Source organism: Sturnira hondurensis, unplaced genomic scaffold (genome assembly GCF_014824575.4).
Source record: "Sturnira hondurensis isolate 20B ecotype Veracruz unplaced genomic scaffold, ASM1482457v3 Scaffold0004322, whole genome shotgun sequence".
Lineage (NCBI taxonomy): Eukaryota > Metazoa > Chordata > Mammalia > Chiroptera > Phyllostomidae > Sturnira > Sturnira hondurensis.
The window spans coordinates 299,526-323,295 of record NW_028076953.1 but is presented as its reverse complement, the minus strand read 5'-3'; the positions used below and the strand labels follow the sequence as shown (position 1 = coordinate 323,295).

Here is a 23,770-nt window from a genome sequence, read left to right as displayed (position 1 = left end):
CCCATGAAGTATTTTGGGAAGGATTTGCTGTAAGCTGTTGGGAGAAAACTGGGGACATCTGTAAAGTGTCCTTTCACACATGGCTAGAGCTCCTAAGAACCAGGACCCCAGTAAAGGATCCCTATTCAGTAGGATGCCAGCTAAGCTTAATTTCTCTCCCTTCAGATTGCATTACTCCATAAAGAAAGGTGTCCCAAATGTAGTCTGGGACCACACTTTTTGCTTGCTGTAATTCACAATTTTATTCTGGGAAGAAACTAGCATTTTTTTAATAAAATGCAAAAGAAATTTATTTTTCAATGAGATTTGAGACTTCTTCTTAGAAACCAGTCACTCACCCAGCTGACAGTCAGTCAAGCATCCAGCGATCTTTACCAATGTTTCTTACTTTTTTTTGGTATCTAGTCTAACATGGGTATAAAAAAATTATGTACAATTTCTAACTGTTCAAGAAGAGTTTGTTGGTGGGTTCTTAAAATGGATGGTGATGATTAAGTCACTGTGGTATCAAATTAGCTTCTTCTGGATATATATATATATATCATGTGCACTAACTCTTTCTCTTTTGAATGTTACTGCTCATCAAGAGGAAATCTTTAAATTGGTCTACTAGGGGCCTTTTCTCTTAGAGTTTATAGAGTTTAGAGCTAATTTGACTGAAAAAGTTTTCTTTAGCACTTAACCAGTTTATCTGTAAACAGGGCTATGGAGTTTTTTGTTTGTTTGTAGAAAGAGATACTCTGGAAGAATTTATTTCTAGATCATTTGCTAAAAGAATTTGCTCCAGAACACGTGCAGCTCCTGTTGGTCCTTCCCAGCCCTCTCCTGTCCTCCCTTCTCACACTCATCCTTTACCCACATCCTAAAAGTGAGGCAAACACCTCACTTGTCAGGAGTCTGCCCATAGTGCACTATCTTGGGGAGTGAAAGTCTCCAGGGCCTGCGGCATAGGACCATTCTGAAATACTGACAGGGTTATAGAGGTTAAGAAAGTGAATGACTTTCATGACCCGAGAAACAAATCCTTTGGGGAGTCAGGAAAGTTTCCATTTCTTTGCTTGGAGCAACATGGAGGAAGATCCAATTAAGTTGTTAGTAGAAAACTGAAATTCACTTTTATGATCAGTCACTAGATCAATTCTGGCATACAACTCAGGAATTTAAGAAATAGGGTGGTCCTGGGTTTCGCGCCCCACCCCCTCCAAAAAAGAAGAGTGGAATTATACTGCCTTCATTTCCATGTACTGATTTATGCAAAAAGATTTCTTAAGCAACTTAACATTTTAAAAGTAAAAAGTGATTTACCGTATTTTTTGGACTATAAAACGCACCCTCCCCCAACAATTTGGGAGGAACAATGGTTGTTAGTGCTGCTGGTGAGTTCTGTTTACATTCACGTTGGTGAAATATTATGTTATTTATGTTATCAAATATTTTATCACATTTTTTCTTCAAAACATTTTTTCATATTTTCCTCCTCTAAAACCTAGGTGTGTCTTATGGTCTGAAAAATACAGGTAATATGGAGCCTAGTTTACTCTAGCAATAGGTAATATTTTGTTATACATAAATAAACTATTCTTAAGCCCCAGGCACCTCATTGAGAGATAATTTCCCAACAAAATTTTACCTGATTCATCAGAATTGTAATATACTTGTTCTAGTCAATTGTGTACTAAAAAAATAATAATTCAATCTAAAAGAAATTTTATTTAACAGGACCATATTGTCACAAGAGCTTTACAAAATTAAAGGCATAGTTTTCTCTTGTGTGTCACAAGAGTATGATAACATAATCAATGAAAGATTTTCAAACATAATAATTACTTTGGGATTGAATTTTATAGGAGACGAGGACAGAGATGGGTCCCATGAGGGAAACGACTACACAACATTCCCTACTTTTTTAAGAGAGCGTGTTCATATGTTTTTTAAATGGATGATATGATAGATATGGAATCATTTTGGTATTAATTTAACTTCTATTGGGTACAAGAGTGTTTTATAAAAATTAATATTTATAATATCAGAAATGCCATCTTTTACCTCTATTTAAAATCATGATAAAAATTAGATATTAACTTTTAAAATGTATGAGTAGAGCACATAGTTTTTTAAAATACTTTTAGGGGATACTGGAAGAAAAACATTCAGAGACACTGTTCAACACCATCTGAAAGCCAAGAGCTTGTGCTGACCACCTAACATCTGGGCTCCCAACGCAAAGGCAAAGCCAGGATTATTTCAGGAAAGGTCAGAAGCATCCCCTGTAAACTGCCAAACCCAGAATTCTAAACACAGTATATGTTCAATAAACACTAGCTCACTGACAAAATATTTGGCTGTTCTTGGTATCTATCAATAGCATAAATACAGTATGTCTTTCTACTTCTAACCTTGAAAGAAAGCTTTCAAATTTTAGTCAAATGCCAGTCACAAGTATGTTATTGAAACAAAGCCCTGGACTAGGTAGTAAGTATAAAGAATTTCATTCCCACTGGGGGCGGGGCGAGGTGCGCTGGGCTGGGAGTAAAAGACAGAAAACTGTACTTGAACAATTTAATAAATTAAAAATTAAAAAAAATAATTTCATCCCCCAATTCTTCCCCAGATTTCCATTTGCATGCCAAGTATGAGGCCTGGCCCAGGGAGCCCCAGAGATGAACAAAATAATCTTTACAATGAAGGAGGATCAAGGCGGCGGCGGAGCGGTTCCCTGGCCGAGACATTACAACGGAACACAGCCTCAGAGGCAGCACAGAGGAGGGGTGGGGAGCCCTCGGGGTTGGCAGGCAGAAGGAAAGTGCCCTGAATGGTGTTTCAGAGTAGGTAGATGTGACTGAACTGATTTCTGAAAGAGGGGCAGGTGTAGGAAGAGGGGATACGAGTCCCCCAACAGAGGGGAGGAAGAAAACCGTGGAATGCAGCCATCTTCTTCCCTGTACTGAAAACAGTGCAGGTGGCCGGTGTGCCAGGATGACATCGCGCAGCCTGCACCCACGGTACACGCACTCATGATAAAGAAATGACTGGGGGCCAGGGGTGACGCTGCAGAGCTGCAGAAGCCAACAGAGGAAGACTTTATTATATGGCTCACCAAAGAGTTTGGACTTCATCCTGTGGCAAAGAAAGTCATTAAAAGGTTATTAATCTAGGCAGTGATGGTATGAGATTTGCCTTTCAGAACGATTACTTTCTTGCGGAGTAGACCACAAATGGGAGGAGTGGGGTGGAACATAGGAAAGACTGCAAACTCAACTACTGGTTGGAAGACAATCAGCAGTGAGTGATCTGGAAAAGACTCAAGACAGCAAAGGGGCTATTTAGGGAAGGTGCTGATGGCAGGAACCTTAAGAATACGGTCTCTGAGTCCCAGTTTCCTTTCCATCACTATTGGTTTCCTGTGCATTTCCCTTCATTTCAATTAGTTTAGCCTTCATATGTTCTTCTAATTTGTGACTATAATCAACCATTTCTGTGAGCATCCTGATCACCAGTGTTTTGAACTGTGCATCTGAGAGGTTCGCTATTTCTTTTTTGCTTAGAGTTATCGGCTCTGGGGCTTTGAGTTCTTCTTGAGCCATATTTTGGACTGTTTGTGCCTGTTACCTATGATGAGCGGAACCCTAAGTGTTCACCAGGGCAGGGCAACTCAGTCACTGGGTTGTTACACTGTATGTGGGGGCGGGGTCAAAGGAAAGCAATGGTGGCCTCGTGGTCCGTCCTTCTGTGCACAAATGTGCAACCCCAGTCAGCCCACCAACTCGTGCACTCACTGGGACTCAAATCAATGGAGTGGATCAGAAGGAAGAATGAAACATCCAACCAGAAAAGAATGAAGAAACAAGAATTCTAAAAAAAATGAGGAGAGGCTTAGGAACCTCCAGGACATCTTTAAATGTTCCAACATCCCAATTATTGGGGTACCAGAAGGGGAAAAGAAACAGCCATGAATGGAAAACTTATTTGAATAAATTATAAAGGAGAACTTCCCCAAGGAAGTTCTGGCAAAGGAAATAGACTTCCAGGAAATCCAGGAAGCTCTGAGAGTCCCAAAGAAGCTGGACCCAAGAAGGAACACACCAAGGCACATCATAATTACATTACCCAAGATTAAAATGAAGGAGAGAATCCTAGAAGCAGCAAGAGAGAAGGGGACAGTCACCTACAAAGGAGTTCCCATCAGACTGTCAGCTGATTTCTCAAAATAGAACTTGAAGGCAAGAAGGGGCTGGAAAGAAGTATTCCAAGTCATGAAATCCAATGAGCTACAGCCAAGATTGCTTTATCCAGCAAAACTTTCATTTAGAATGGAAGGGCAGATAAAGTGCTTCTCAGATAAACTCAAGTTCAAGGAGTTCATCATCACCAAGCCCTTATTATATGAAATGTTAAAGGGACTTATCTAACAAAAAGATAAAAATATGAACAGTGAAAGGGCAGCAAACTCAGAGTTATTAACAACCACACCTAAAACAAAAGCAAACTAAGAGGACATCTAGATCAGGAGTGGAACCATAGAAATGGAGATCACATGGAGGGTTAGCAACAGGGGAGTGGGAGGAGGAGAAGGGGAGAGAAGGTACAGAAAATAGCATAAACAGTAGGTAGAAAATAGACAGGAGGGAGGGAAAAAATAGTATGGGAAATACAGAATCTAAAGAACTTGAGACACGTGGGCATAAACTGAAGGGGGAGAATGGTGGGGGAGGGGGTGTGCAGGGTGGAGGGGAATGAAGCGGGGGAATAGAACTGTAATGGTATAATCAATAAAATATATATTTAAAAAAGAATACGGTCTCTGGACAAGTAGGTTACCAGTTGTATAAGGAGCAGTGGGGGGCGGGGGGAACAGGGCAAAGACTTTTCTGGATCATGTAATTAGTTAATAGTATTGTTATTGCAAAATATGAAATCTAAAGATGAACAGCCAGTTTGGGGGGCAAAAAAGAATCCAGTCAGTCTAATAACCCCAGGCCCTCACTTGTTCTATGAAGTGGGCACTGTACATGCGTATTATTAGCCCCATTTTATTCTCAAAGGGGTAAAATTACTTGTGAATACCACATGCAGCAGTTTGGGAAGCTTACTATAAACCAGGCTTAAGAGCAGGGAGACAGGCCTGTGCTTTCACAGGACTTATACTCTAATTAACAGGGAGTAAAGGGAATAGAAAACAAGTAAGCAAACAATAAAGCAAGGTCTGAAAGACTATGATGGGGCAGGTGTGGGGACTTCACCTGGGGTGGTCAGGGAAGGTATCTCTGAGGCTGACATCTGAGTTGACTCTTCATCGGGGAGAAGGAGATGGTCATGCAGATTCCTAAGGAAAGACCATTCCCAGCAGAGAACAGCATTTGAGAAGTCCCTGAGGTAGGAACAAGCCTGGTGTGCCACTGAGGGAGGAATTCCAAATACACGGCAAATGAGGAGCAAGGAGAGTCCCAGTGGCAAGGGCATTCCTGGGAGGGTGAAAGTGAGAGGTTTGTGGCACCTTAGGGTGGTGCTGGCACAGACAGACTCTTGGCGAAGCTGGGAACGTGAGCAGCAGGCACAGCGCAGTGTCTGAGAAACTGCATCATGACTCATAGACGCCTTTGGAAGACAAGTCACTGCTCAGCTGAGGACTGCCTATTTCGGCATTGAAATAGGGCCAGGAACAAACTCATTTTGTTTTGCCTAGAGAGATGAACTTTAAAATCCTTAGATGAACAGAATTCATCTTAAATTTACCTACTCAGAGCAAGAAGCAACTTGCAGTCCAATGGCAGAGAGCTGTCCCCAAGGTTCAGTAATGCCCTCCCTCACGACATAAAAGCACAGCCTCCCAGCTACCCTCCAAGGCTCTGAAAGGCAACATTTCCCCCAGGGACACCAATGAGCTCAGCTGGACAGGGCGAAGAGAAACAGTACCCCGCTGTCAATGTGTGGAGCTAGGCTTCTGCCTCTGCAAAGCTTCAGGCCTGGAAGGGACTGGATGTAGAAGATGGCCCTGACAGAGGCCATTGCAGGCACAGCTCTGGAACACACTGCCCACACTTCCTGTCCTGTGGTCATTTTTCACTACTGTTTTTCTATAAGGGGCTACCAATCCTCCTGCCAACAGCCTTTCATAGGGCCCCCCATTCAGCCAAAGGGCTTCCCATTCCATTTCCTAAGGGTGACGCACACCAAGCTTCTAACCCTCTCTGTAAAGACCCTACTCTACCGCCAACGTTATCACATGCATCTGCTTGGTTATCAGAGTATTTATATTCAAAGTTTGCCAATATAGCATGAATACATTAAATTATTCCTGAATTGGACTTCTGCCAAGATGGAGGCATAGGTGGAAACACTGTGCCTTCTCCCACAACCAAGTTTGAACACAACAAAGGTTTGGAGAACTAGGACACACCCAAAGACCAGAAAACGGAATTATACGGAAGTCCGACAACTATGAACCGTTCAACGGGGACGGTAAGAGAGGCAGAGCCAGCAGCGGAGCTGGGTCGGGCAGGACAGATCCCCCGACCTAGGTGCGCAGGCAGCCTGGACCCAGTCAGGGTGTGGGGCAGACTGACCGCGGTCGCACATTCGCGCACAGTGAGACGGACCACACAGGCCCCAGGGGGCGAACCCAGTGGTGGAGGGCTGACGGCGGTGGCACACTCGCGTGCAGTGGGATGAAACGCGTGGGCCTGGTGATGGCGGTGGCTGCGGCGCCGGGGCCACAGTGGCAGGCAGCAGAGGGGAAGCCATTGGCCCTCTTTGACCCCGCTCCCACATACAACGTCACAACCCAGCAACTTAGTTGCCCTGTTCTAGTGAACACTTTAGGGCTCTGATCCTGCTACAGAACAGGCACGAACAGTCCAAAAGATGGTGCAAGAAGAACTCAAAGTCCCAGAGCCAATAACTCTAAGCGACCGAGAAATTGCCAGCCTCTCAGAAGCACAATTCAGGACACTATTTATCAGGATGCTCACAGAACTGGTAGATTATAGACACAAATTAGAGGAACATAGTCACAAATTAGAGGAACATATGAAGGCTAAACTAATTGAAATGAAGGGAGATGCACAGGAAACCAATAGTGATGGAAAGGAAACTGGGACTCAAATCAATGGAATGGACCAGAAGGAAGAACAAAACATCCGACCAGAAAGGAATGAAGAAATGAGAATTCAAAAAAATGAGGAGAGGCTTAGAAACCTCCAGGACATCTTTAAACGTTCCAACATCCGGATTATAGGGGTACCAGAATGGGGAAAGAAACAGCCACAAGTGGAAAACGTATTTGAACAAATAATAAAGGTGAACTTCCCCAGTCTGGCAAAGGAAATAGACTTCCAGGAAATCCAGGAAGCTCAGAGAGTCCCAAAGAAGTTGGACCCAAGAAGGGACACACCAAGGCACATCATAATTACATTAGCCAAGATGAAAATGAAAGAGAGAATCCTAGAAGCATCAAGGGATAAGGGGACAGCCACCTACAAAGGAGTACCCATCAGACTGTCAGCTGATTTCTCAAAAGAGACCTTACAGGCAAGAAGGGGCTGGAAAGAAGTATTCCAAGACATGAAATCCAAAGACCTACAGCCAAGATTGCTCTATGCAGCAAAGCTTTCATTTAGAATGGAAGGGCAGATAAAGTGCTTCTCAGATAAGGTCAAGCTCAAGGAGTTCATCATCACCAAGCCCTTATTATATGAAATACTAAAGGGAGTTATCTAAGAAAAAGAAGATAAAAATATGAACAGTGAAAGGACAGCAAACTCACAGTTATTAACAACCACACCTAAAACAAAAGCAAACTAAGAGGACAGCTAGATCAGGAGTGGAACCATAGAAATGAAGAACACATGGAGGGTTAGAAACAGGGGGGTGGGAGGGGGAGAAGGGGGGAGAAGGCGCAGAAAATAGCATAGATGGTAGGTAGAAAATAGATAGGGGGGAGGGCGAGAATAGCGGGGGAAATATAGAATCCAAAGAACTTGAGACATGTGGTTATAAACTAAGAGGGGGGGGGAGAATGGTGGGGGAGGGAGTGTGCGGGTGGAGGGGAATGAAGGGGGGGAATAGAACAACTGTAATGGTATAATCAATAAAATATATTTAAAAATAAATAAATAAATAATTCCTGAATTATGTAGCCCCTTTCAGATATCACATTAAGATATATATTACATACACTTACTTTAAAGACAGCTCCACACATTATGAAATGCCTTCTCTAGAAGGCTGTTGGAAACCTATGGCACATTCTGGTCCCTGCCTCAGAGCAGGCACAGGTCCTGTCTGAGCTCATTTTAAACTACACTCTGGCACCCTCTCTTTACTTCTCGGCTCACTGGCCAATATTTTGTTCCTAAAGACTCCATTCAACCTCCAAGCATAAGACACTTATTTGCACATGCTTTCATCACACCCGGATGTCTCCTTCCTAACAACTGTCACAATGGCATTTTTTATTTATTTGCTGAATCCCACCAGTTATCTGCAACCTTCCTGATGGCAGAGAATGCAATTTTGTTACCCACTGTATTCCCAGAACCTCAGTGTCTGGCATATGTTAGGTGTTTAACAAATAGCTGATGAAAAGAATACTATGAAATATATTCAATTATGAAAATGTTTTGGCTTCAGAGAGTGCAATAGCCCTAAATCATTCAAATCAAGGCTGAAGAAGCATAAGGCCGAGCTATTCTCTTTTTGATTACAAAAATACAAGAAAGATTTTGCTGTTATTTGGGTTTAAACTGATTATGGAGAAAATTCTCAAAAAAGATTGACTAACAAATTTAATAACTCATCTGCATATGTATGGAAATGATCACTATTAAAACATTTTTTAATGAAATAAGAGTTCATTTTCAAAAAGCCTCACACAGATTAGACCAAATAAAGAAGAAAAGCTACCACTTACTTTATCAGGCACAGTATTAAGCACTTTATACATATTTTTAAATTTAATTTTCATATCTGGTCATTACTCTCAGTTCACAGATGGGGAAAACTGAGGGTGCAAGAGTCTAAGGTTTCACACTAAGTGGCAAAGCCAGAATTTCTATCTGGGTCTATTCGATTCCAAGATATAGATATAGATATAGATATATAGATATATATACTTTATGTTTGTTTGTTGGAATCTAAGCCATGTTTTAAACTAAGACATAAATGCCTACATTGAGTAATAACGTGTTGCTCCCTCCCACGAAAGCATACAATCTGATACCACCAATTGGGCCAATGCCCAAGTATTTAACATAGGGTTTGGATGCCAATGGTGTTGCAGCAGAGAAATTAGTCAATTCATGAAAGAGGAATAAGGAGGAATATGAATTAACATATGTAGAAACTTTGTGTTATGCCAGATATTGTATAAGATGCTTTCATGTATAATATTTCTTTTAATTCTAAGAATACTGTGAGTAGGAAAGTATTAGTCAAGAAAAAGAGCTGTAGAGTAACCGTGGTGTTTGGCTACCCAACGCTCATTCTCCCCTTCCTTCCTGAGGATACAAACCCCCTACATTTTAGCTGGGCATAAGGCTTCTGGAGTGAGGGCCACATTACCACCTCTAGTTCAGCGAGGTGAGGTCACATGACTAAGTTCTGGCCAATGAGATGTAACAGGAAGTGTTGGAGAGCATCAGGAAATTTCCTTAAAAAGGCTTTTGCCTTTCCTGTCTATTTCCCTTACTTCTTTCCTCCTTTCTACTACTTGGAACCTGGATGTGATGGCTGCAGCTCCACCTAGGACCATGAGGATGAGGGCCTCACTTACTGTATGATAGGTGTAAGAGGTGAACCCAGCCTAGGTCTCAGAAGACTGTAAAGTCATCAGACCAGCCCTGGATTATCTCTCTATAACCTTTTTTTTTTCAAATATGTGAAAGAGAAACAAATATCACTTTGGTTAAGTCACTGTTCTTTGTGGTCTCTGTAACTGGCAGCTAATCTTAACTAATCCGGCAACTCATCTGAACCCAGACATATCAGTGTGCAAAGTCCATGCTCTTAGGTAGAAGCCCAAAGAACTCCAGCTTATAATTTGCAATACATTGGGGGCAGGGTAGTGTGAAAATACTGCAAAGGAGTTTCACAGAGGAAGGAAGGTTTGAATACACTTTCAAACTGGCATACCTGAGAAACAATCAGAAGGACTACCCTACTTGACAGTGAAGAATTTAGCCTCCATCAGAGGTGGGCAGAGGAAAATCACAGACACCTGCATGGTGCCGGAACCAGAAGAGAAATAGAAGCTGTGTAACATAGCGTCTATGAAAGCTGCTGCTGACTGAGGAGGAGGCACCGTAGAATAGAGCCCTGGAAATGAACACAGGATGAGACAGACAAGTAGGGTTACAAGAAACACTGAAACTGAAGAAGTAGGAGATGAAGTTCAAAGATACAGTCTGGAAAAGGACAGGCAGAATCATGAGACCCATATCAAAGCAGCATAAAGGTCAAAAGGCAAAAGGAAAGACCAAGGCTGAAGCTCTGACAGCTTTTTATTCATTTCCTCTACCCAGTTCATGACAGCACTGAAGTCAATTTAAATTATGTTGGAATAGAGAAGAATCCTAAATGAAAGCCAGGAAGTTTATTATTATTCTTTGTTGAATTTCTAAATGAACAGCAATAACAGGAAATTAGAAGAGAAATTCAGTGACTGGAGTTAGCACTAATTTTATTTAACATCTTAAAGACCCAGAAAAGGAAAGAAAAAAGAAAAGGCAAAAGTAAAAATGTTAGTTCAATATGAAAACAGATATGGCATAAATAAGTGCATTTTTAACTGGTTAAAAAAATTCTGTGTTATAACTGGGCCTCCAAAGTTCCTTTCTGAGTCTGAATTGCTCCAAGATTCTGTACTCTGGAGTCAGGACAACAGGGAGAGATATGCTTCCCATATGAAAAGCAACGTACATCATTCCACCAAGTCTGGAGTAACATGACAAATTCAGCATACAGTTGTTGCTGAAAGTATCAGTGTAGAAGGATGCTGGAAAGGAGAACAAAAATAAACTTCAGAACTTCATCTTGAGAGACAGTAAATAAAAATCAGGGATTAGATTAAATAGGATATTTTAACACAGGCAGCAAAAAATCAAAAAGGAACATAAAAATACTCATATGTCATCAAAAAGAATTTGAAAATTAAAAAATAAAACTCATTTACAAATAAAAACTTTGGTTAAAGCAAGAATTTTTTAAATGTTATAATATTTGCCCTCTTCAACTTCAAAAAATCACGAATTTCAGGCTACTGCAGGAAAACAGCCACACAGTCTAAGAGAACTTGGAGGGATAGTGGAATATTATTCAGGACTCAAAAGAAATGAGCTATCAAGCCATGAAAAGGCATGGAGGAAACTTAAATGCACATTACTAAGTGCGAGAAGGCTACAGACCCTAATGATTTTAGGTATGTGACATTTTGGAAAAGACAAAACTATGGATATGGTCAAAACATCAGTGGTTGCCAGGGGATGGGGAGAGAGAGGGATGAGTAGGTAGAGAACAGGATTTTTTTAAGGCCGTGATACTATGATATTGCATCATAATCTGATGATACTGCAATAGTGGATACATGTTAGTATACATTTGTCAAAACCTGTAGAATGGACACCACCAAGAGTGGACCCTGACATATATACTGTGGACTGTGGGTGATGACGTGTCAAAACAGATTCATCTACTGTAACAAAAGGACCACTCTAGCGGGGCATGTTGATAATGGGGTAGGTGCGGCACGAGTTGGGGCAGGGGGTATATGGAAAGTCTCCGCACTTTACTCTCAATTTTTCTGTGAATCTAAAACTGCTCTAAAAAATAAAACCTATTAAATAAAAAAAACTTGGATGACCTGGTATCCTTTTCAAGTTATACTGACTAGGACTTTTTTCATTTTAATTATTGTTGCTTTCATTATGAGGATTCTGAAGAAAGAAACAGCAGTGGTCTTCAAAAAGCAAATCTTAACAAGTAGACAAATGAAATCACTCCAGATGAAAATATACTCATGTGAGGTTGGACATATTAGAACACCTTTCCAACTGAAGAAAACCAAGAAGTTTCAAAGAAACTTATTTACTATTTCAAAGAATAATAATTTCAATTCTAACACTTATGTAATTTCTATAATAAAACATTTTGTGGGGATAGTAGGTATGAGAAAAGTGCCATGATTCAACTGTAGACTCAGTGACAACTCTGCCCTCTTCATTACCTGAACTAAGAGAATATCAGACCTATAAAGGCTTCTATCCTTAAATCACACTTGCCCAGTTATGGAAGAAATTAGCTGTCATTTCACATTCTCTTCAAGAATGAAGCCTCGAATAGGTATGCCACGGGCAAAGGAAAGTCCCCTTGGCACCCTCAACTCAAAGAGCATTTGGAGTTCTCAGAGATTCTCGGGGTACTGGAATTGTGACACAATTATACTGTACTGCAGTTTGGCCTCTTAAATGCTTCAACCCCACATTTGGGGTTAGGAGACAAGACGGTCTGACAAAGGCACATGCCATTTAATTTCTTCTTAGAAAGAGGTGAACAAATTTCCTATTTTAAGTTGGCTGCCTATTTACAACTTAAAATTTTCATAGTTATCTTTTTACAGAGTTAAAAAAAGTTTTTAGGCAAGGCAAACTTATTCAAGGAAGTTCACTCATAGGTTGTTTTTAAATGTAGGTTTGCTCTTTTCATGGGGTGGGTGGAAGGGGGTGCTAAGAAGGCGTGTTTCTGATCACAAATGTCATCTAAGGACAATCTATGGACTTTGGGGAGTCAGTTGAGGACACAGTAATGACCCAACGCTGCACCTTCTCCCTTCTGACCTCTCACCACCTGCTCAGCTGCACCCCAGGAGGAAACTCAGCTTTCCTCTCTACCAGGGTATTTGGTTGCCCCCTTCTCTAACAATCGAGTGCCACCACCTTCAAATTGTTGGCGAACAATGAGTATCCAATGAGCATAAAATGTTTGTCAACAGCGCAATGGCAGAGGGCAAAAGAGAGCGAGCAAACGCGTACACCCGCCGGAGAGGTCTAATTACCTAGAGGGTAGACTTTAGCTTGGAAAACCAGAACCCTGCTCCCGCACCGCCGCAGGACTCACACTCAGGTGCAGCGCCCAGACCGCTGGGTAAAGAGGGGACCGCCTCGTTGCGGCGGGGGATGAGGGAGCAGAGAGGCCGTGACTCATCTCTCTGGCCGAGCCCGCTGCCCGCAAGCGGGGCTCGCAAATGAGGCTCGGACAGGTAACCGCACCTGTTCGGCCAACCCCACCTGCTGCGTCCCCTTACGGCGTCCTCCACCTCCGCCACCTGGGTCGGCTCAACCTCTCCACCGAGAGCCAGGGACGTCCCACGCCGACCTACCTGCGCGAATCCAGCCCCGGGCGCCCGCGCTCCCAGCGGCGTCCACCCTGCGCCGCTCCCGGCGCGCAGGCGGCGCCCGGGCGCCCGCACTTTGTCGGCTGCCGGCGGCTGCGGGCTCAGCGGGAAGCCCCAGCGCTGGCAGGCTCGCCGCCTCCGACCGGCTCCATTGTGACGCGGCGCCTTCCGCCGGCCAATCGCGGCGCCGCGGCGCGAACCGCTGACTAAGTTCGCGGGTGGAGGAGGAGGGAACAGGGCGGAGGCAGGGGGCGGGGGCAGTCGCCGCGGGGTGGCGGTGGCAGTGGCAGTGGCCGAGGAAGAAGAGGAGGGAGAGGTTGCGGCTGCTTCGGTAGCTGCTACTGCTCTTAAATTTACAGCCGCCTTAGCTCGAGTGTTTGCCCAGCTTTGGGAGTGCGGGGGGTCAGTGACTCATCCCTCGCTGATGGAAACAAAGCGCAGCTGCCATAACCGGGGAGCGCGCCATGTGGCCGTCCCGGCCCGCTTTCTACCGCCTCTCGTCCGCCAGCGGCGGCGCGCAGCTACACATCTCCCCGGGGAGGTGCGGGGGGTGGGGGTGCTACAACGAGCGGGGACTTTTCCCGAGACTGGAGGGAGAGGCGGGCGTGCAGGGGACTTTGGAAGTACAGGATTTCCGTCGCCCCCCCCTCCCGCCCCCGGTAACTTGCGATTTACATAACGAGCGTTGGGCCCTGAGGGAAGGCTCCGGTGGAGCACGCGGGAACCTAAGGTCTTAGACGCAGTTTCTTTACCTTTCTCTACGCTCGGTGCTTGGAAAGACTGCAGGGCTGAGCTTGTTGGGGAAGAGTTTACAGTTGTAGCGACTTAAGTTAAAATTTGGGGCCTCCAGTACCACCCATCTCTCAAATGTTCTTATCTTCGGGATGGGAGAGAACAAAATGGTAGAGGGGCCATCCTAAACTCATAACCAGCATTTAACTATCAACATACTGCAGGGCTACCCCCCATCTACTGTCCAACGGTTTCCTTCTGCAGTTAAGTGGCCCTGCGTTTAATCATACAAAGACAGGAATTTGGGAAACTTAATATGTATTTTTATCATACACATTCTTCCCTATTCATTCCTATCTCAGGTTTAATTCAGTGTTTTTGTACGAACTATCATCTTCAACAATGATTCAATTAGACAACATTTGTATCTCTGAGCTGCTATGGTGACCACATTCCCATTTTTTAAAAAATGTTTGTACTGGGACCTCCCAAAAGTAAATGAAGACTACCAAACGCTCAGCATTTGGGGCATATTTGATCAGTTTGTGTAGATGGGAGTAGAGAAAATGGCGCAACTGAGTTATGTGAGACTAAATTGTGTCCCACAAAGACTATGTTCAGATTAGAATATAATCTGAATTACTGAGAAAGGGATTAAGAAGGCTCTCTTCATGACACTGCTCATTATTTTCTTGCCCCTGCCATTCTGGGCTGGCAGCTGTCTTCTTAATGGGTCTTAGAGGAAAGGCTGAAAGAACCTTCATTTGGTCACTGACATAGTTTATTCAGCTTATGTGTCATAGACCCTGTGTATGTATAGATCTGTTAAGCTGATTTAGATTTGGGTTTGATCCTTGGAGAGGAAGATTAAAAAACACACAAATATGAAACAAGGAAAAAAGTAAGTGCTAGAAGAGACACTAATTGTAAAGTCTTAACATTAAAAATTGAGAATGTCTAATTTTCTATATACATATCTTTGGCTATTTGGAAAACAATGTTCTCTTTCCTTCCAAATCCATAAGTAAACAATTATTCTTCTGTTACAGCAGTGTGATTTGGGGTAGTTATTTAACCTCCTTGGGTGCCAGTCTCTTCGTCTAAAGTGAGAACTTAACAAACTAAGATCAATTAAGATTCCAATACCAAAGACGGTATGAATGAAAAAGTGACTTCCGTGCTTGGTAACCTAAGTCACCATTAGCAGGAAGTTAAAGTGATAAAATTCATTGAAACTGTATTAGGTATGTTGTTTAGAAGTGCATTTATTTTATTATAATTTTCATTTAAAAATCACACTTCATGGTAACAACATATTAATGACACTGGAGAAAGTGGGTTTCTAAATTTGTGATATTGCTTCTGGGAATACTTCTCTGAAACTGTAACATCAAATAGATGTTTCTCTTCTTTCTTCTTCTGCAAGGCTTCATACCAGCTCCTCCTTGCATTACAGTGAAGAGGAAGATAAATAACCTCAGATGCTGTTCTGAGGCCATAAAGAAGAGAGAAGAGTATTTTAGTAACTACAAATTATTTGCATCTCGGGATAGGCCTTAGAGTGAGAAATATAAAGTTTTTGGCTTTTCACGCCTGTGCTTAGTCAATCTCTTTGAAAATGGTACCTGCGGAATCTTGGAAAATATACAGTCCATATAGGAGTATCCGAAATTCTCTAAGGAATTCTCTGATAAATTTATTTTGGTAAAAATTCTAAAAGACTCCATCACTATTTCCACACACAAATTCATTGAAGTCTGTAACGGTGATTCAAATTTCCATCATAGATATTTAGCAAATATTATGTGTCCATCTGCTTGACATCAGGAGTGATATCAAAGAAGCATCAAACTTGGTCCTGGTCCTCAAGCTCAGCCGCTCACAACTTAGACGAACGTACAGAAATGAAGTGCTGCTTAGTCTGAAATGAAGATAATGAACAATACAGGTGGTGGTAGTTGGAAAAAGCCTTATGAAGAAAGGGGAATTATAACTAAGTGTTGAAAGAGAAGCAATATTTGGGAAAACTTAATTCTGTACCTTTGCTTTATCTGTCCCCCAGTGTTGTCTAAAAATTATTGACCCATTCTCAGGACTCAATCTCTTTTGCGGTAAACTGAGAATCACTAGAAGAAGCAGTAAAATGATTTTACTTTCTACACATCCCATTGAGTAGAAAAAGAGCTACTGGGGTGGGGGGTCTTCACGTTCCTGTGACAAAGGGATGACTGAACAGCACATGTGGCCCGTTTCTTCACCCAGTGACACAAGCAAAGTCAAGAATAACAGAAATGAAAAGGACCAGCGCAATTTGGTCATCTGGTGACTTAATTCCATGACTTTGGAATTACTTCATGACTTAATTCACATGAAGCAATCAACTAACACTCAGGTTTGGTACATCCCTTCTAAGGTGATTCCCTCAGTGAGGGGCAGGAACCTCTGAGTGACATGATTGAGCTACGCTTCATGTGCCTGCCTCAGTAAGAGTTTAGTTTTCTCTGAGTCTTAAGAAAATGTTTATGATTAATGGAAGAGAAGATATTATCTAATATTAACAGTTCTTTTCCAATTTATTATTTTAAAAATTATGTAAAGAAAAATGCTCTGCTTCTTTAAATTAATCAAACATTTAAAGCCTACAGTGTATAGGAGAAAGCACTGGGGATCTGACAGAGGGGAGGGAATATGCCAAAATAAATACAATAATTCCTTTACTTAAAGATGTAGTATGCTCTCGTCAGAAGGTATATTCAGAAAGCATGCAACACCTTAAAGGGGACCTGAGGTCAGTGGGCCATGTGGAACTGGAGAAGAATCATACTGAACACGGGTCTGAGGACGTTTGGCTAGCTTTAAGTTTCTAACTTAAAATATTACTTTTAAATACTGTCTCAGCATCCTGGTTTAAGTTTGTTAGTTCTATAGCGATGTCAGTTCAGAAAAAATAACAAAATAAGTCATTTATGGTTTTGCATTCTCAGAAAGTTTGCCAGCGGCCCCCTGATTCAGCTGTGTAAGATTGAGCATATCATCACTGATAAGGAATTTTATTTATTTTTGGTCCCTTGACCATGCTTTTCTACCCTTTTCATTTTCTGGGTTGCAGACGTTTAACATGAGCTTTCCTAGAGCCTGGGGGAAAGCTCTGAGAAGAATCCCTGAGCACAGCGGTGAAGAACAGGATGAGCAGGATATTGCACGTGTGTTTGGAATAACGTAGCTTGGCCTGGGAAGCCAGACTGTAATTGTGTAAGCAGACCAGCTGTGCATTTCTGTGTGTGTTGATCTGTTATCATGGTCGCAGTCTGAAACTTTCATGACTAGTTGCCCTGTGTTCTCATCACCCACCCTGTTGATGGCCCCTCTGCTTTGACTATACACTGCCCCCTCCCCATAGGACAGGTGCTAGGCAGATGACCTTCAGCCTCTTCTCCGAAGGAGAAACACCAATTCCTGCGGCAGGGTGCCTGACCTCCCTAGTTGATCTGGGAAGTTGTCCAAATATTTCTTTGAAAGTTCCCCATGCCTCACATTAAGAGAATATATACTGTCATCTGGGTCACATATTGGAATCCACCACACGGTAGCCAGCTGGTTATTAACTCTCGTCCATGAAAAGGAGGTGACTTTAAAAAAATATCCACATGTGAAGCCAGACTGAACGCCTAGAATTAAAGCAGAGGTGATGTTCCTCAGCTTCGGCAAAGTGGTCTGATGAGTTCTGCTAGTGACTAAGGTGGTGCTTGCTGGGGTCCCTGTGAGGATACAATCTGTGTTCTCTGAACCATATTGCAATCTGGGCAAGAGGTTTCCCCGGTGCTGGTTTCTCACGCTCCTCACACTTAACCCTTTCGTTTCTTTGGTTCTGAGTAATGCAGGTCCAGCAACAGCCAGACCTTGATTTCCCCTCAGCAACTCTTGTGTGTGCATGTGTGTCTCTGTGTGTTTCTTGGCCTATTATAAAACTGTTAGTTATAATTACACACCAAATGCTAAACTTTAACACTCCTCAAACATGATTTGCTAAGACCAGGAGCTAATACACCCGTGGCTTATTAAGAATTAAAAAAATCAAACTGTTTTAAAAGAACAAGATCCAGAATGTTGTAGAGTTGGAGAGGAAATGGATATGTGCCAGGACGAGCATTGGACTTGGAGTCTTGAGTTCTAGCAGTACAGGTGGGAGCTTTGATTTTCCAGTGTGTTTGACCTATCTATCCTGGACTGTATAGAGAGGAAGACAGGTGTAGTTTTGATACAGGGTGCAGCCAAGGGGGGGCCCAGAAAAGATTTGGAATGGTGTCCAGAACTCAAAGTGTACAGAAATATTGGAGGAAATATTAGGATGTCCTCACCCCCCCCCCCCAAGGTGTCAGTTAGGGGAAGGGAAGAATGGAGCAGGGCCATTGAGAGCTGTTTTGCATAGCAACAGTTTTGCAGCTAACCTCTGGAGTGGTCATTTAACATATCTATAACCTTTAACTGGTTTCATAGATATGTTAAATAGCTGTGGCCAAGTTTTGGGCCAAGGAGAAGTGAGTGGAAAAAAAACCCAGGCTAGAAAACGGGGGCTGCTTCTCGGAGAGAGTTCCTGCGAGAGAGCCATGTGGCTTTAGCAGAGTGGGGGCTACCCAGGCTAAAATTGGGAGCTGCTTCTCTGAGAGAGTGCCTGCGAGAGAGGCACGTGGCTTTAGCAGAGTGAGGACCCCCTCTTGGCCAGATGAGGGGGAGAGCCACGCTATTTAGAAAGATGTAGACCCCTGTAGCCATTAGGAGGGAGAGCCATGCAGTTTCAGCAGAGTGCAGACCCCCTCTTGGCCAGGTGGAAGAGAAAACCACGCAACTTTGCCAGAATGGAGATCCCTGCGGCCAGGTGAAGAAGAAAGACGCGGCTTTGGTAGAAGAGGCCCACACGGCTTTGGCGTGCTCCCTTTGGCTGAGTAGCCTGGAAAGCAGGAGAGACTTTGACTAGAACTTGGTACAAAGAACTCTTGCCAGTGGAAGGTGCCGCATGACTTTGGATTAATTGGAGATCCTGCTTAGACAGACGACACAGCTCACGTGCCAGCGACCTAAAAACGGACGTGTGCTCTTTTCCTGATTTACGGTACCCGGAGTTGGGACAGTGGGAGAAGGGAGCGCTGTGTGTGTGTGTGTAGGTGTATATCCTTAAAGACTTTAATATTTTAAGGAAGGCATTAGGCCTAAATAGCATTAAATAAACATTTTGTTTCCTTTTCACAAATCTCTGGCATTGAGAGATGTGTTTCCAATTGGCGGCGGACAGAAGAACCCTATAGATATTAGAGTATCGTCCTTGGGAGGGGTCCCTGTTTTCTGCAGCAGTTTTTGGCATCCCTCGGTGGGCCAAGTATTGCCCCCCCCTCGGACCCTTTGTTCGGTAACAGTTTCTGTTTCAGAAGTCTCAGGCTTTATTTTATTTCACTCACCCATTTATCATACAAAAAAATATTTATTCTACGCATTCTGTGTGCAAAACACTGTACTGGATTGGGGAACCACACTGGTCCGTGTGGTGAATGTGGCCTTTGCCCTTCCGCGGCCCCGGCTGTCAGCATTCCTCCGGAGAGTGTTAGGCTGGACTTGATAAGTCAGTGAGGACTAACCAACCAAATGTCAGCCTGTCACCACAACGCCATCCTCTTTGGCTTTTTCTCCTGATTCCCACAAACCCAAATGCAGATGTTGCAGAAACCCCTCTGTGGGTCTGTTACTCTACTTCTGCCCACCATCCATAAAATGGTGGCTCTCAAAGCTGGGGTTTGGTAAGAAGGAAAGGCGCTATTCATTCCAAAGTTATACAGGTTCAGAATGGTGGTGGAATGTTGCCATTAAATTGCAAACTCCTTTTAAATCAACCACAAACAGACACACACACAGTCCTGCCTCCCCTGGCCAAACCAGACCAGTCAGGGGTACGGGGTCTCAGGAAAAGAAAACGGAAGTCCATAGCTCAGCTAGGCTCTCCGTCTTAATCCCAAACTGCATCCTCATAGTGGGCTAGTGGGAGTCCTCCTGCATCCTTTCAAATCATGTGGCCAAGACCCCCGGCACTGCTGCCACTGGGTCAGGAGGCTTCTCCTTCCCCAGCTGCATCCGGCTGTTCTGCTTCTTTCTAAGCTGTGCGGCCAAGAGAGCCCCTCTCCTCACTCCCAAACCACACGGTTAAGCCCCAGCATAGCTGTCACACCTGGGTTTAAATCCTGGCGTGGATCTTCCTCTGTAACCCCATTTCCGACTCTTCCCACACTGGGTTACAACTGCCAGCAGTCTGATTTCTTCTGCTTTCTCGGTTGCCATGGTTAGTGCCAGCAATGGTGGCCCTAGGATGTAGGAGCCACCTCCAGGACATTCTGGCAGGCACAGGAAACCCCTCTGGCTACATCGCATCAGGGTTTAGAGTCACGCACATCTTCCTGGCCCCAAGCAGGCACAGCTACTGAACATTACTAAAACACTGGCCAAGTTCTTCAGATATGCAAAATAGCTCTCAATGGCCTGCTCCGATTCCCTCCTCCCCCCAAGTTATCACTATGGGGTTTTTCTCCCCTGGGGGACCTTCAGCTCAGCACCCTGTTACACAGACACACCTTCCAATTACCTGCTATTCTATTAACTTATCTCTGAAAACTTAATTACATTCCAATTCATGACCTCTACCAAATTGTGTTTTGTGTAGCATATAAAAGTGATAAAACACTTGCCCTCAAGAAGCTTAAAGTCTTTAAAACTTAAAAAAAAAAAACAGAGGCAAATATGCAGCCACATATGTGAGCAAATACGGGGGCCCAGTAGAATTCCCTAATACAGAATATTAACGTTGTTCAGAGCCCATGACTCAAATATGCTTTACAATAGCTTAATGCAACCTGATTAACAAAAAGGGCAATAAAATAATAAACCAAATGTTCTTTATCTCATTACAAAGTTGAGGGCAAAGGTAGATGGGTCTTACATTGATAGACACGAGAGTGGGTTCGGGTGGCTAAGAGACTACTCGGAGAACTTGAGACCCGATGGGTGAATTAAAGAACTTAGGGCTTCACAGAAAGCCTGTTGTTGCGGTGAGTCGAATAGCTTTTGGTGGCTGACAACAACTTCTGTATAGGTGGGAGAGTTACAGACAGCTTGATTACAAATGAAGGTAAGGGGAAGCATCCTGGAGGATGAAAAATAGACGTATAGGTGAGTGGGAATTTTACAACTTTAGCTTCATCTTTGAATGAACTCAATTGTCAAGTAAAATTCCTGGGTACATTTAATTTACTTAAGAATTCAATGAGCACGTACAATGCTTTGCTATTCAGGGTCTTCAAGGACAAAAAGATGTGTGCATTCTGATGAAATACATTAGTAACTCACTCAAATAACATATTACAGTCAGTTCTAAACAATATGCACTTACATCTATCGTCTGTGCACTGAAGAGTGATGTCATCTACTAGCAGTCCCTAGTCTTATGGAGTTACTTTGTTAAACTTCCTGAAGCTCAGCCATTGCTCAGAGGCAAAGAGGTGGGAAGTTGGCACTTGGTTAACCGCAGATCCCTAACACGCTGTGGAGGAGGCTGTGAGAGTGTGGGCCCTAGGAGGGCGAAGGATACGCCCATCCCATGGACTAGTGCGTCACCAGAAACCAGTACAGTGTTTTTTGCACATAGTAGCACAGAATAAATGTTTGCAAAATGATGAAGAAATGAAATAAAATGAATTCTCTGAGATTTTTGAAACACACGCCTTCTCCATGTTGTATATACCAGTCAACTCAGAATTAAAACCCCAGCTCTGTTTACTTTAGATTTCACAGTTTAATGTGACCTTGAAACTGGAAAAGTCAGCATTTCTACTGCCTGTCACTACCAGAACCAATAAGGAAAAACAAGAATTGAATATTATTTTAAATTTATTTTTTATTTTTTAAAATATATTTTATTGATTATGCTATTACAGTTGTCCCATTTCCCCCCTTTATTCCCCTCCACCCTGACACCCTTTCCCACCCACATTCTCCTCCTTTAGTTCCTGTCCATGTTTCATAAGTTCTTTGGCTTCTACATTTCCCATACTGTTCTTGCCCTCCCCCTGTCGATTTTCTACCTACTGTCTATGCTACTTATTCTCTGTACCTTCTCCCCCCTTCTCCTCCTCGCACTCCCCCATTGCTAACTCTCCATGTGATCTCTGTTTCTGTGGCTCTGTTCCTGTTGTAGTTGTTGGCTTAGTTTTTTTCTGTTTTTGTTTTAGGCGTGGTTGTTAGTAATTGCAAGTTTGCTGTCATTTTACTATACATGTTTTTTATCTTTATTTTCTTTAGATAAGTCCCTTTAATATTTCATAGAATAAGGGCTTGGTGATGATGAACTCCTTGACTTTGACCTTATCTGAGAAGCACTTTATCTGCCCTTCCATTCTAAATGAGAGCTTTGCTGGATAGAGCAATCTTGGTTGTAGGTCCTTGCCTTTCATGGCTTGGAATACTTCTTTCCAGCCCCTTCTTGCCTGTAAGGTCTCTTTTGAGAAATCAGCTGACAGTCTGATGGGAACTCCTTTGTAGGTGACTGTCCCCTTATCTCTTGCTGCTTCTAGAATTCTCTCCTTCATTTGAATCTTGGGTGATGTAATTATGATGTGCCTTGGTGTGTTCCTTCTTGAGTCCACCTGCTTTGGGACTCTTTGAGCTTCCTGGACTTCCTGGAAGTCTATTTCCTTTGCCAGATTGGGGGAGTTCTTTATTATTTGTTCATATAAGTTTTCCACTTGTTGCTGTTCCTCTTCCCTTTCTGGTACCCCTATAATTTGGATGTTGGAATGTTTAAAGATGTCCTGGAGGTTCCTAAGCCTCTCCTCATTTTTTCTGAATTCTTGTTTCTTCATTCTTTTCTGTTTGTTTGCTTCTTTCTTCCTTCTAGTCCATTCCATTGATTTGAGTCCTAGTTTCCTTCCTATCACTATTGATTCCTTGTGCATTTTGCTTCATTTCACTTCATGTAGCCTTCATTTTTTTCATCTAATTTGTGACCAAGTTGAACCAATTCTGTGAGCATCCTGATCACCAGTGCCTTGAACTGTGCATCTGATACGTTCGCTATCTGTTCATCGCTTAGTTGTATTTGCTGTGGAGCTATGATCTGTTCTTCTGTTTGGGCCATTTTTTTTGTCTTCACCCACCTGTGACTATAGTGAGGGGCAGAGCCTTAGGTGTTCACCAGGTCGGGGCAACCCAGTGGCTAAGTTGTGATACTGTATGTGGGGGCGGGTCCGAGAGGGAACAGTGGCGCTTGCTCCACTCTGTTGAATCTCAGTTCCCTCCGCTCCTTCCCCCAAGAAAACTGAGCCCTTCTGGTGCTAGTTCCCGGGTGGGTGGGTTTGTGTACATCCTGGGTCCCTGTGGGTCTCTCCAATGAACTCTCCTGTGAGTCTGGGAGTCTCTCCCTGCACGCCAACCATCACAGGTGTTTTCAGTTTGTATTTTGAGGGTTTATTTTCTGCACTGAGACCCTGGGTTGCACAGTCTGTCTCACTCCCCAATTTCACCTGTTTTACCCGCGCGTGAATGTGGGACTGCCCAGTCAGCATCTTTGTGCACAGTGCCCTGCTTCACAGTCACAGCCTCGCTGGGTCTGCCCATTGC

General features: G+C 43.2%; 1 protein-coding gene across 2 annotated transcripts in view; it reads right to left on the bottom strand.

Annotated features, from left to right (window-relative positions):
* Window positions 1-13,554, bottom strand: part of LRRC8B (leucine rich repeat containing 8 VRAC subunit B) — an 84,251-nt gene extending 70,697 nt beyond the window's left edge. The window contains exon 1 of one of the 2 annotated variants that reach the window (XM_037045456.1): window positions 13,370-13,554. The gene's annotated coding sequence lies outside the window, so the exon portion shown is untranslated. Of the gene's footprint in view, window positions 1-10,128; window positions 10,397-13,369 lie in introns of those variants that run through there. The other variant, XM_037045458.1, reaches the window with a different exon arrangement.
* Window positions 13,555-23,770: the final 10,216 nt, after the last annotated feature.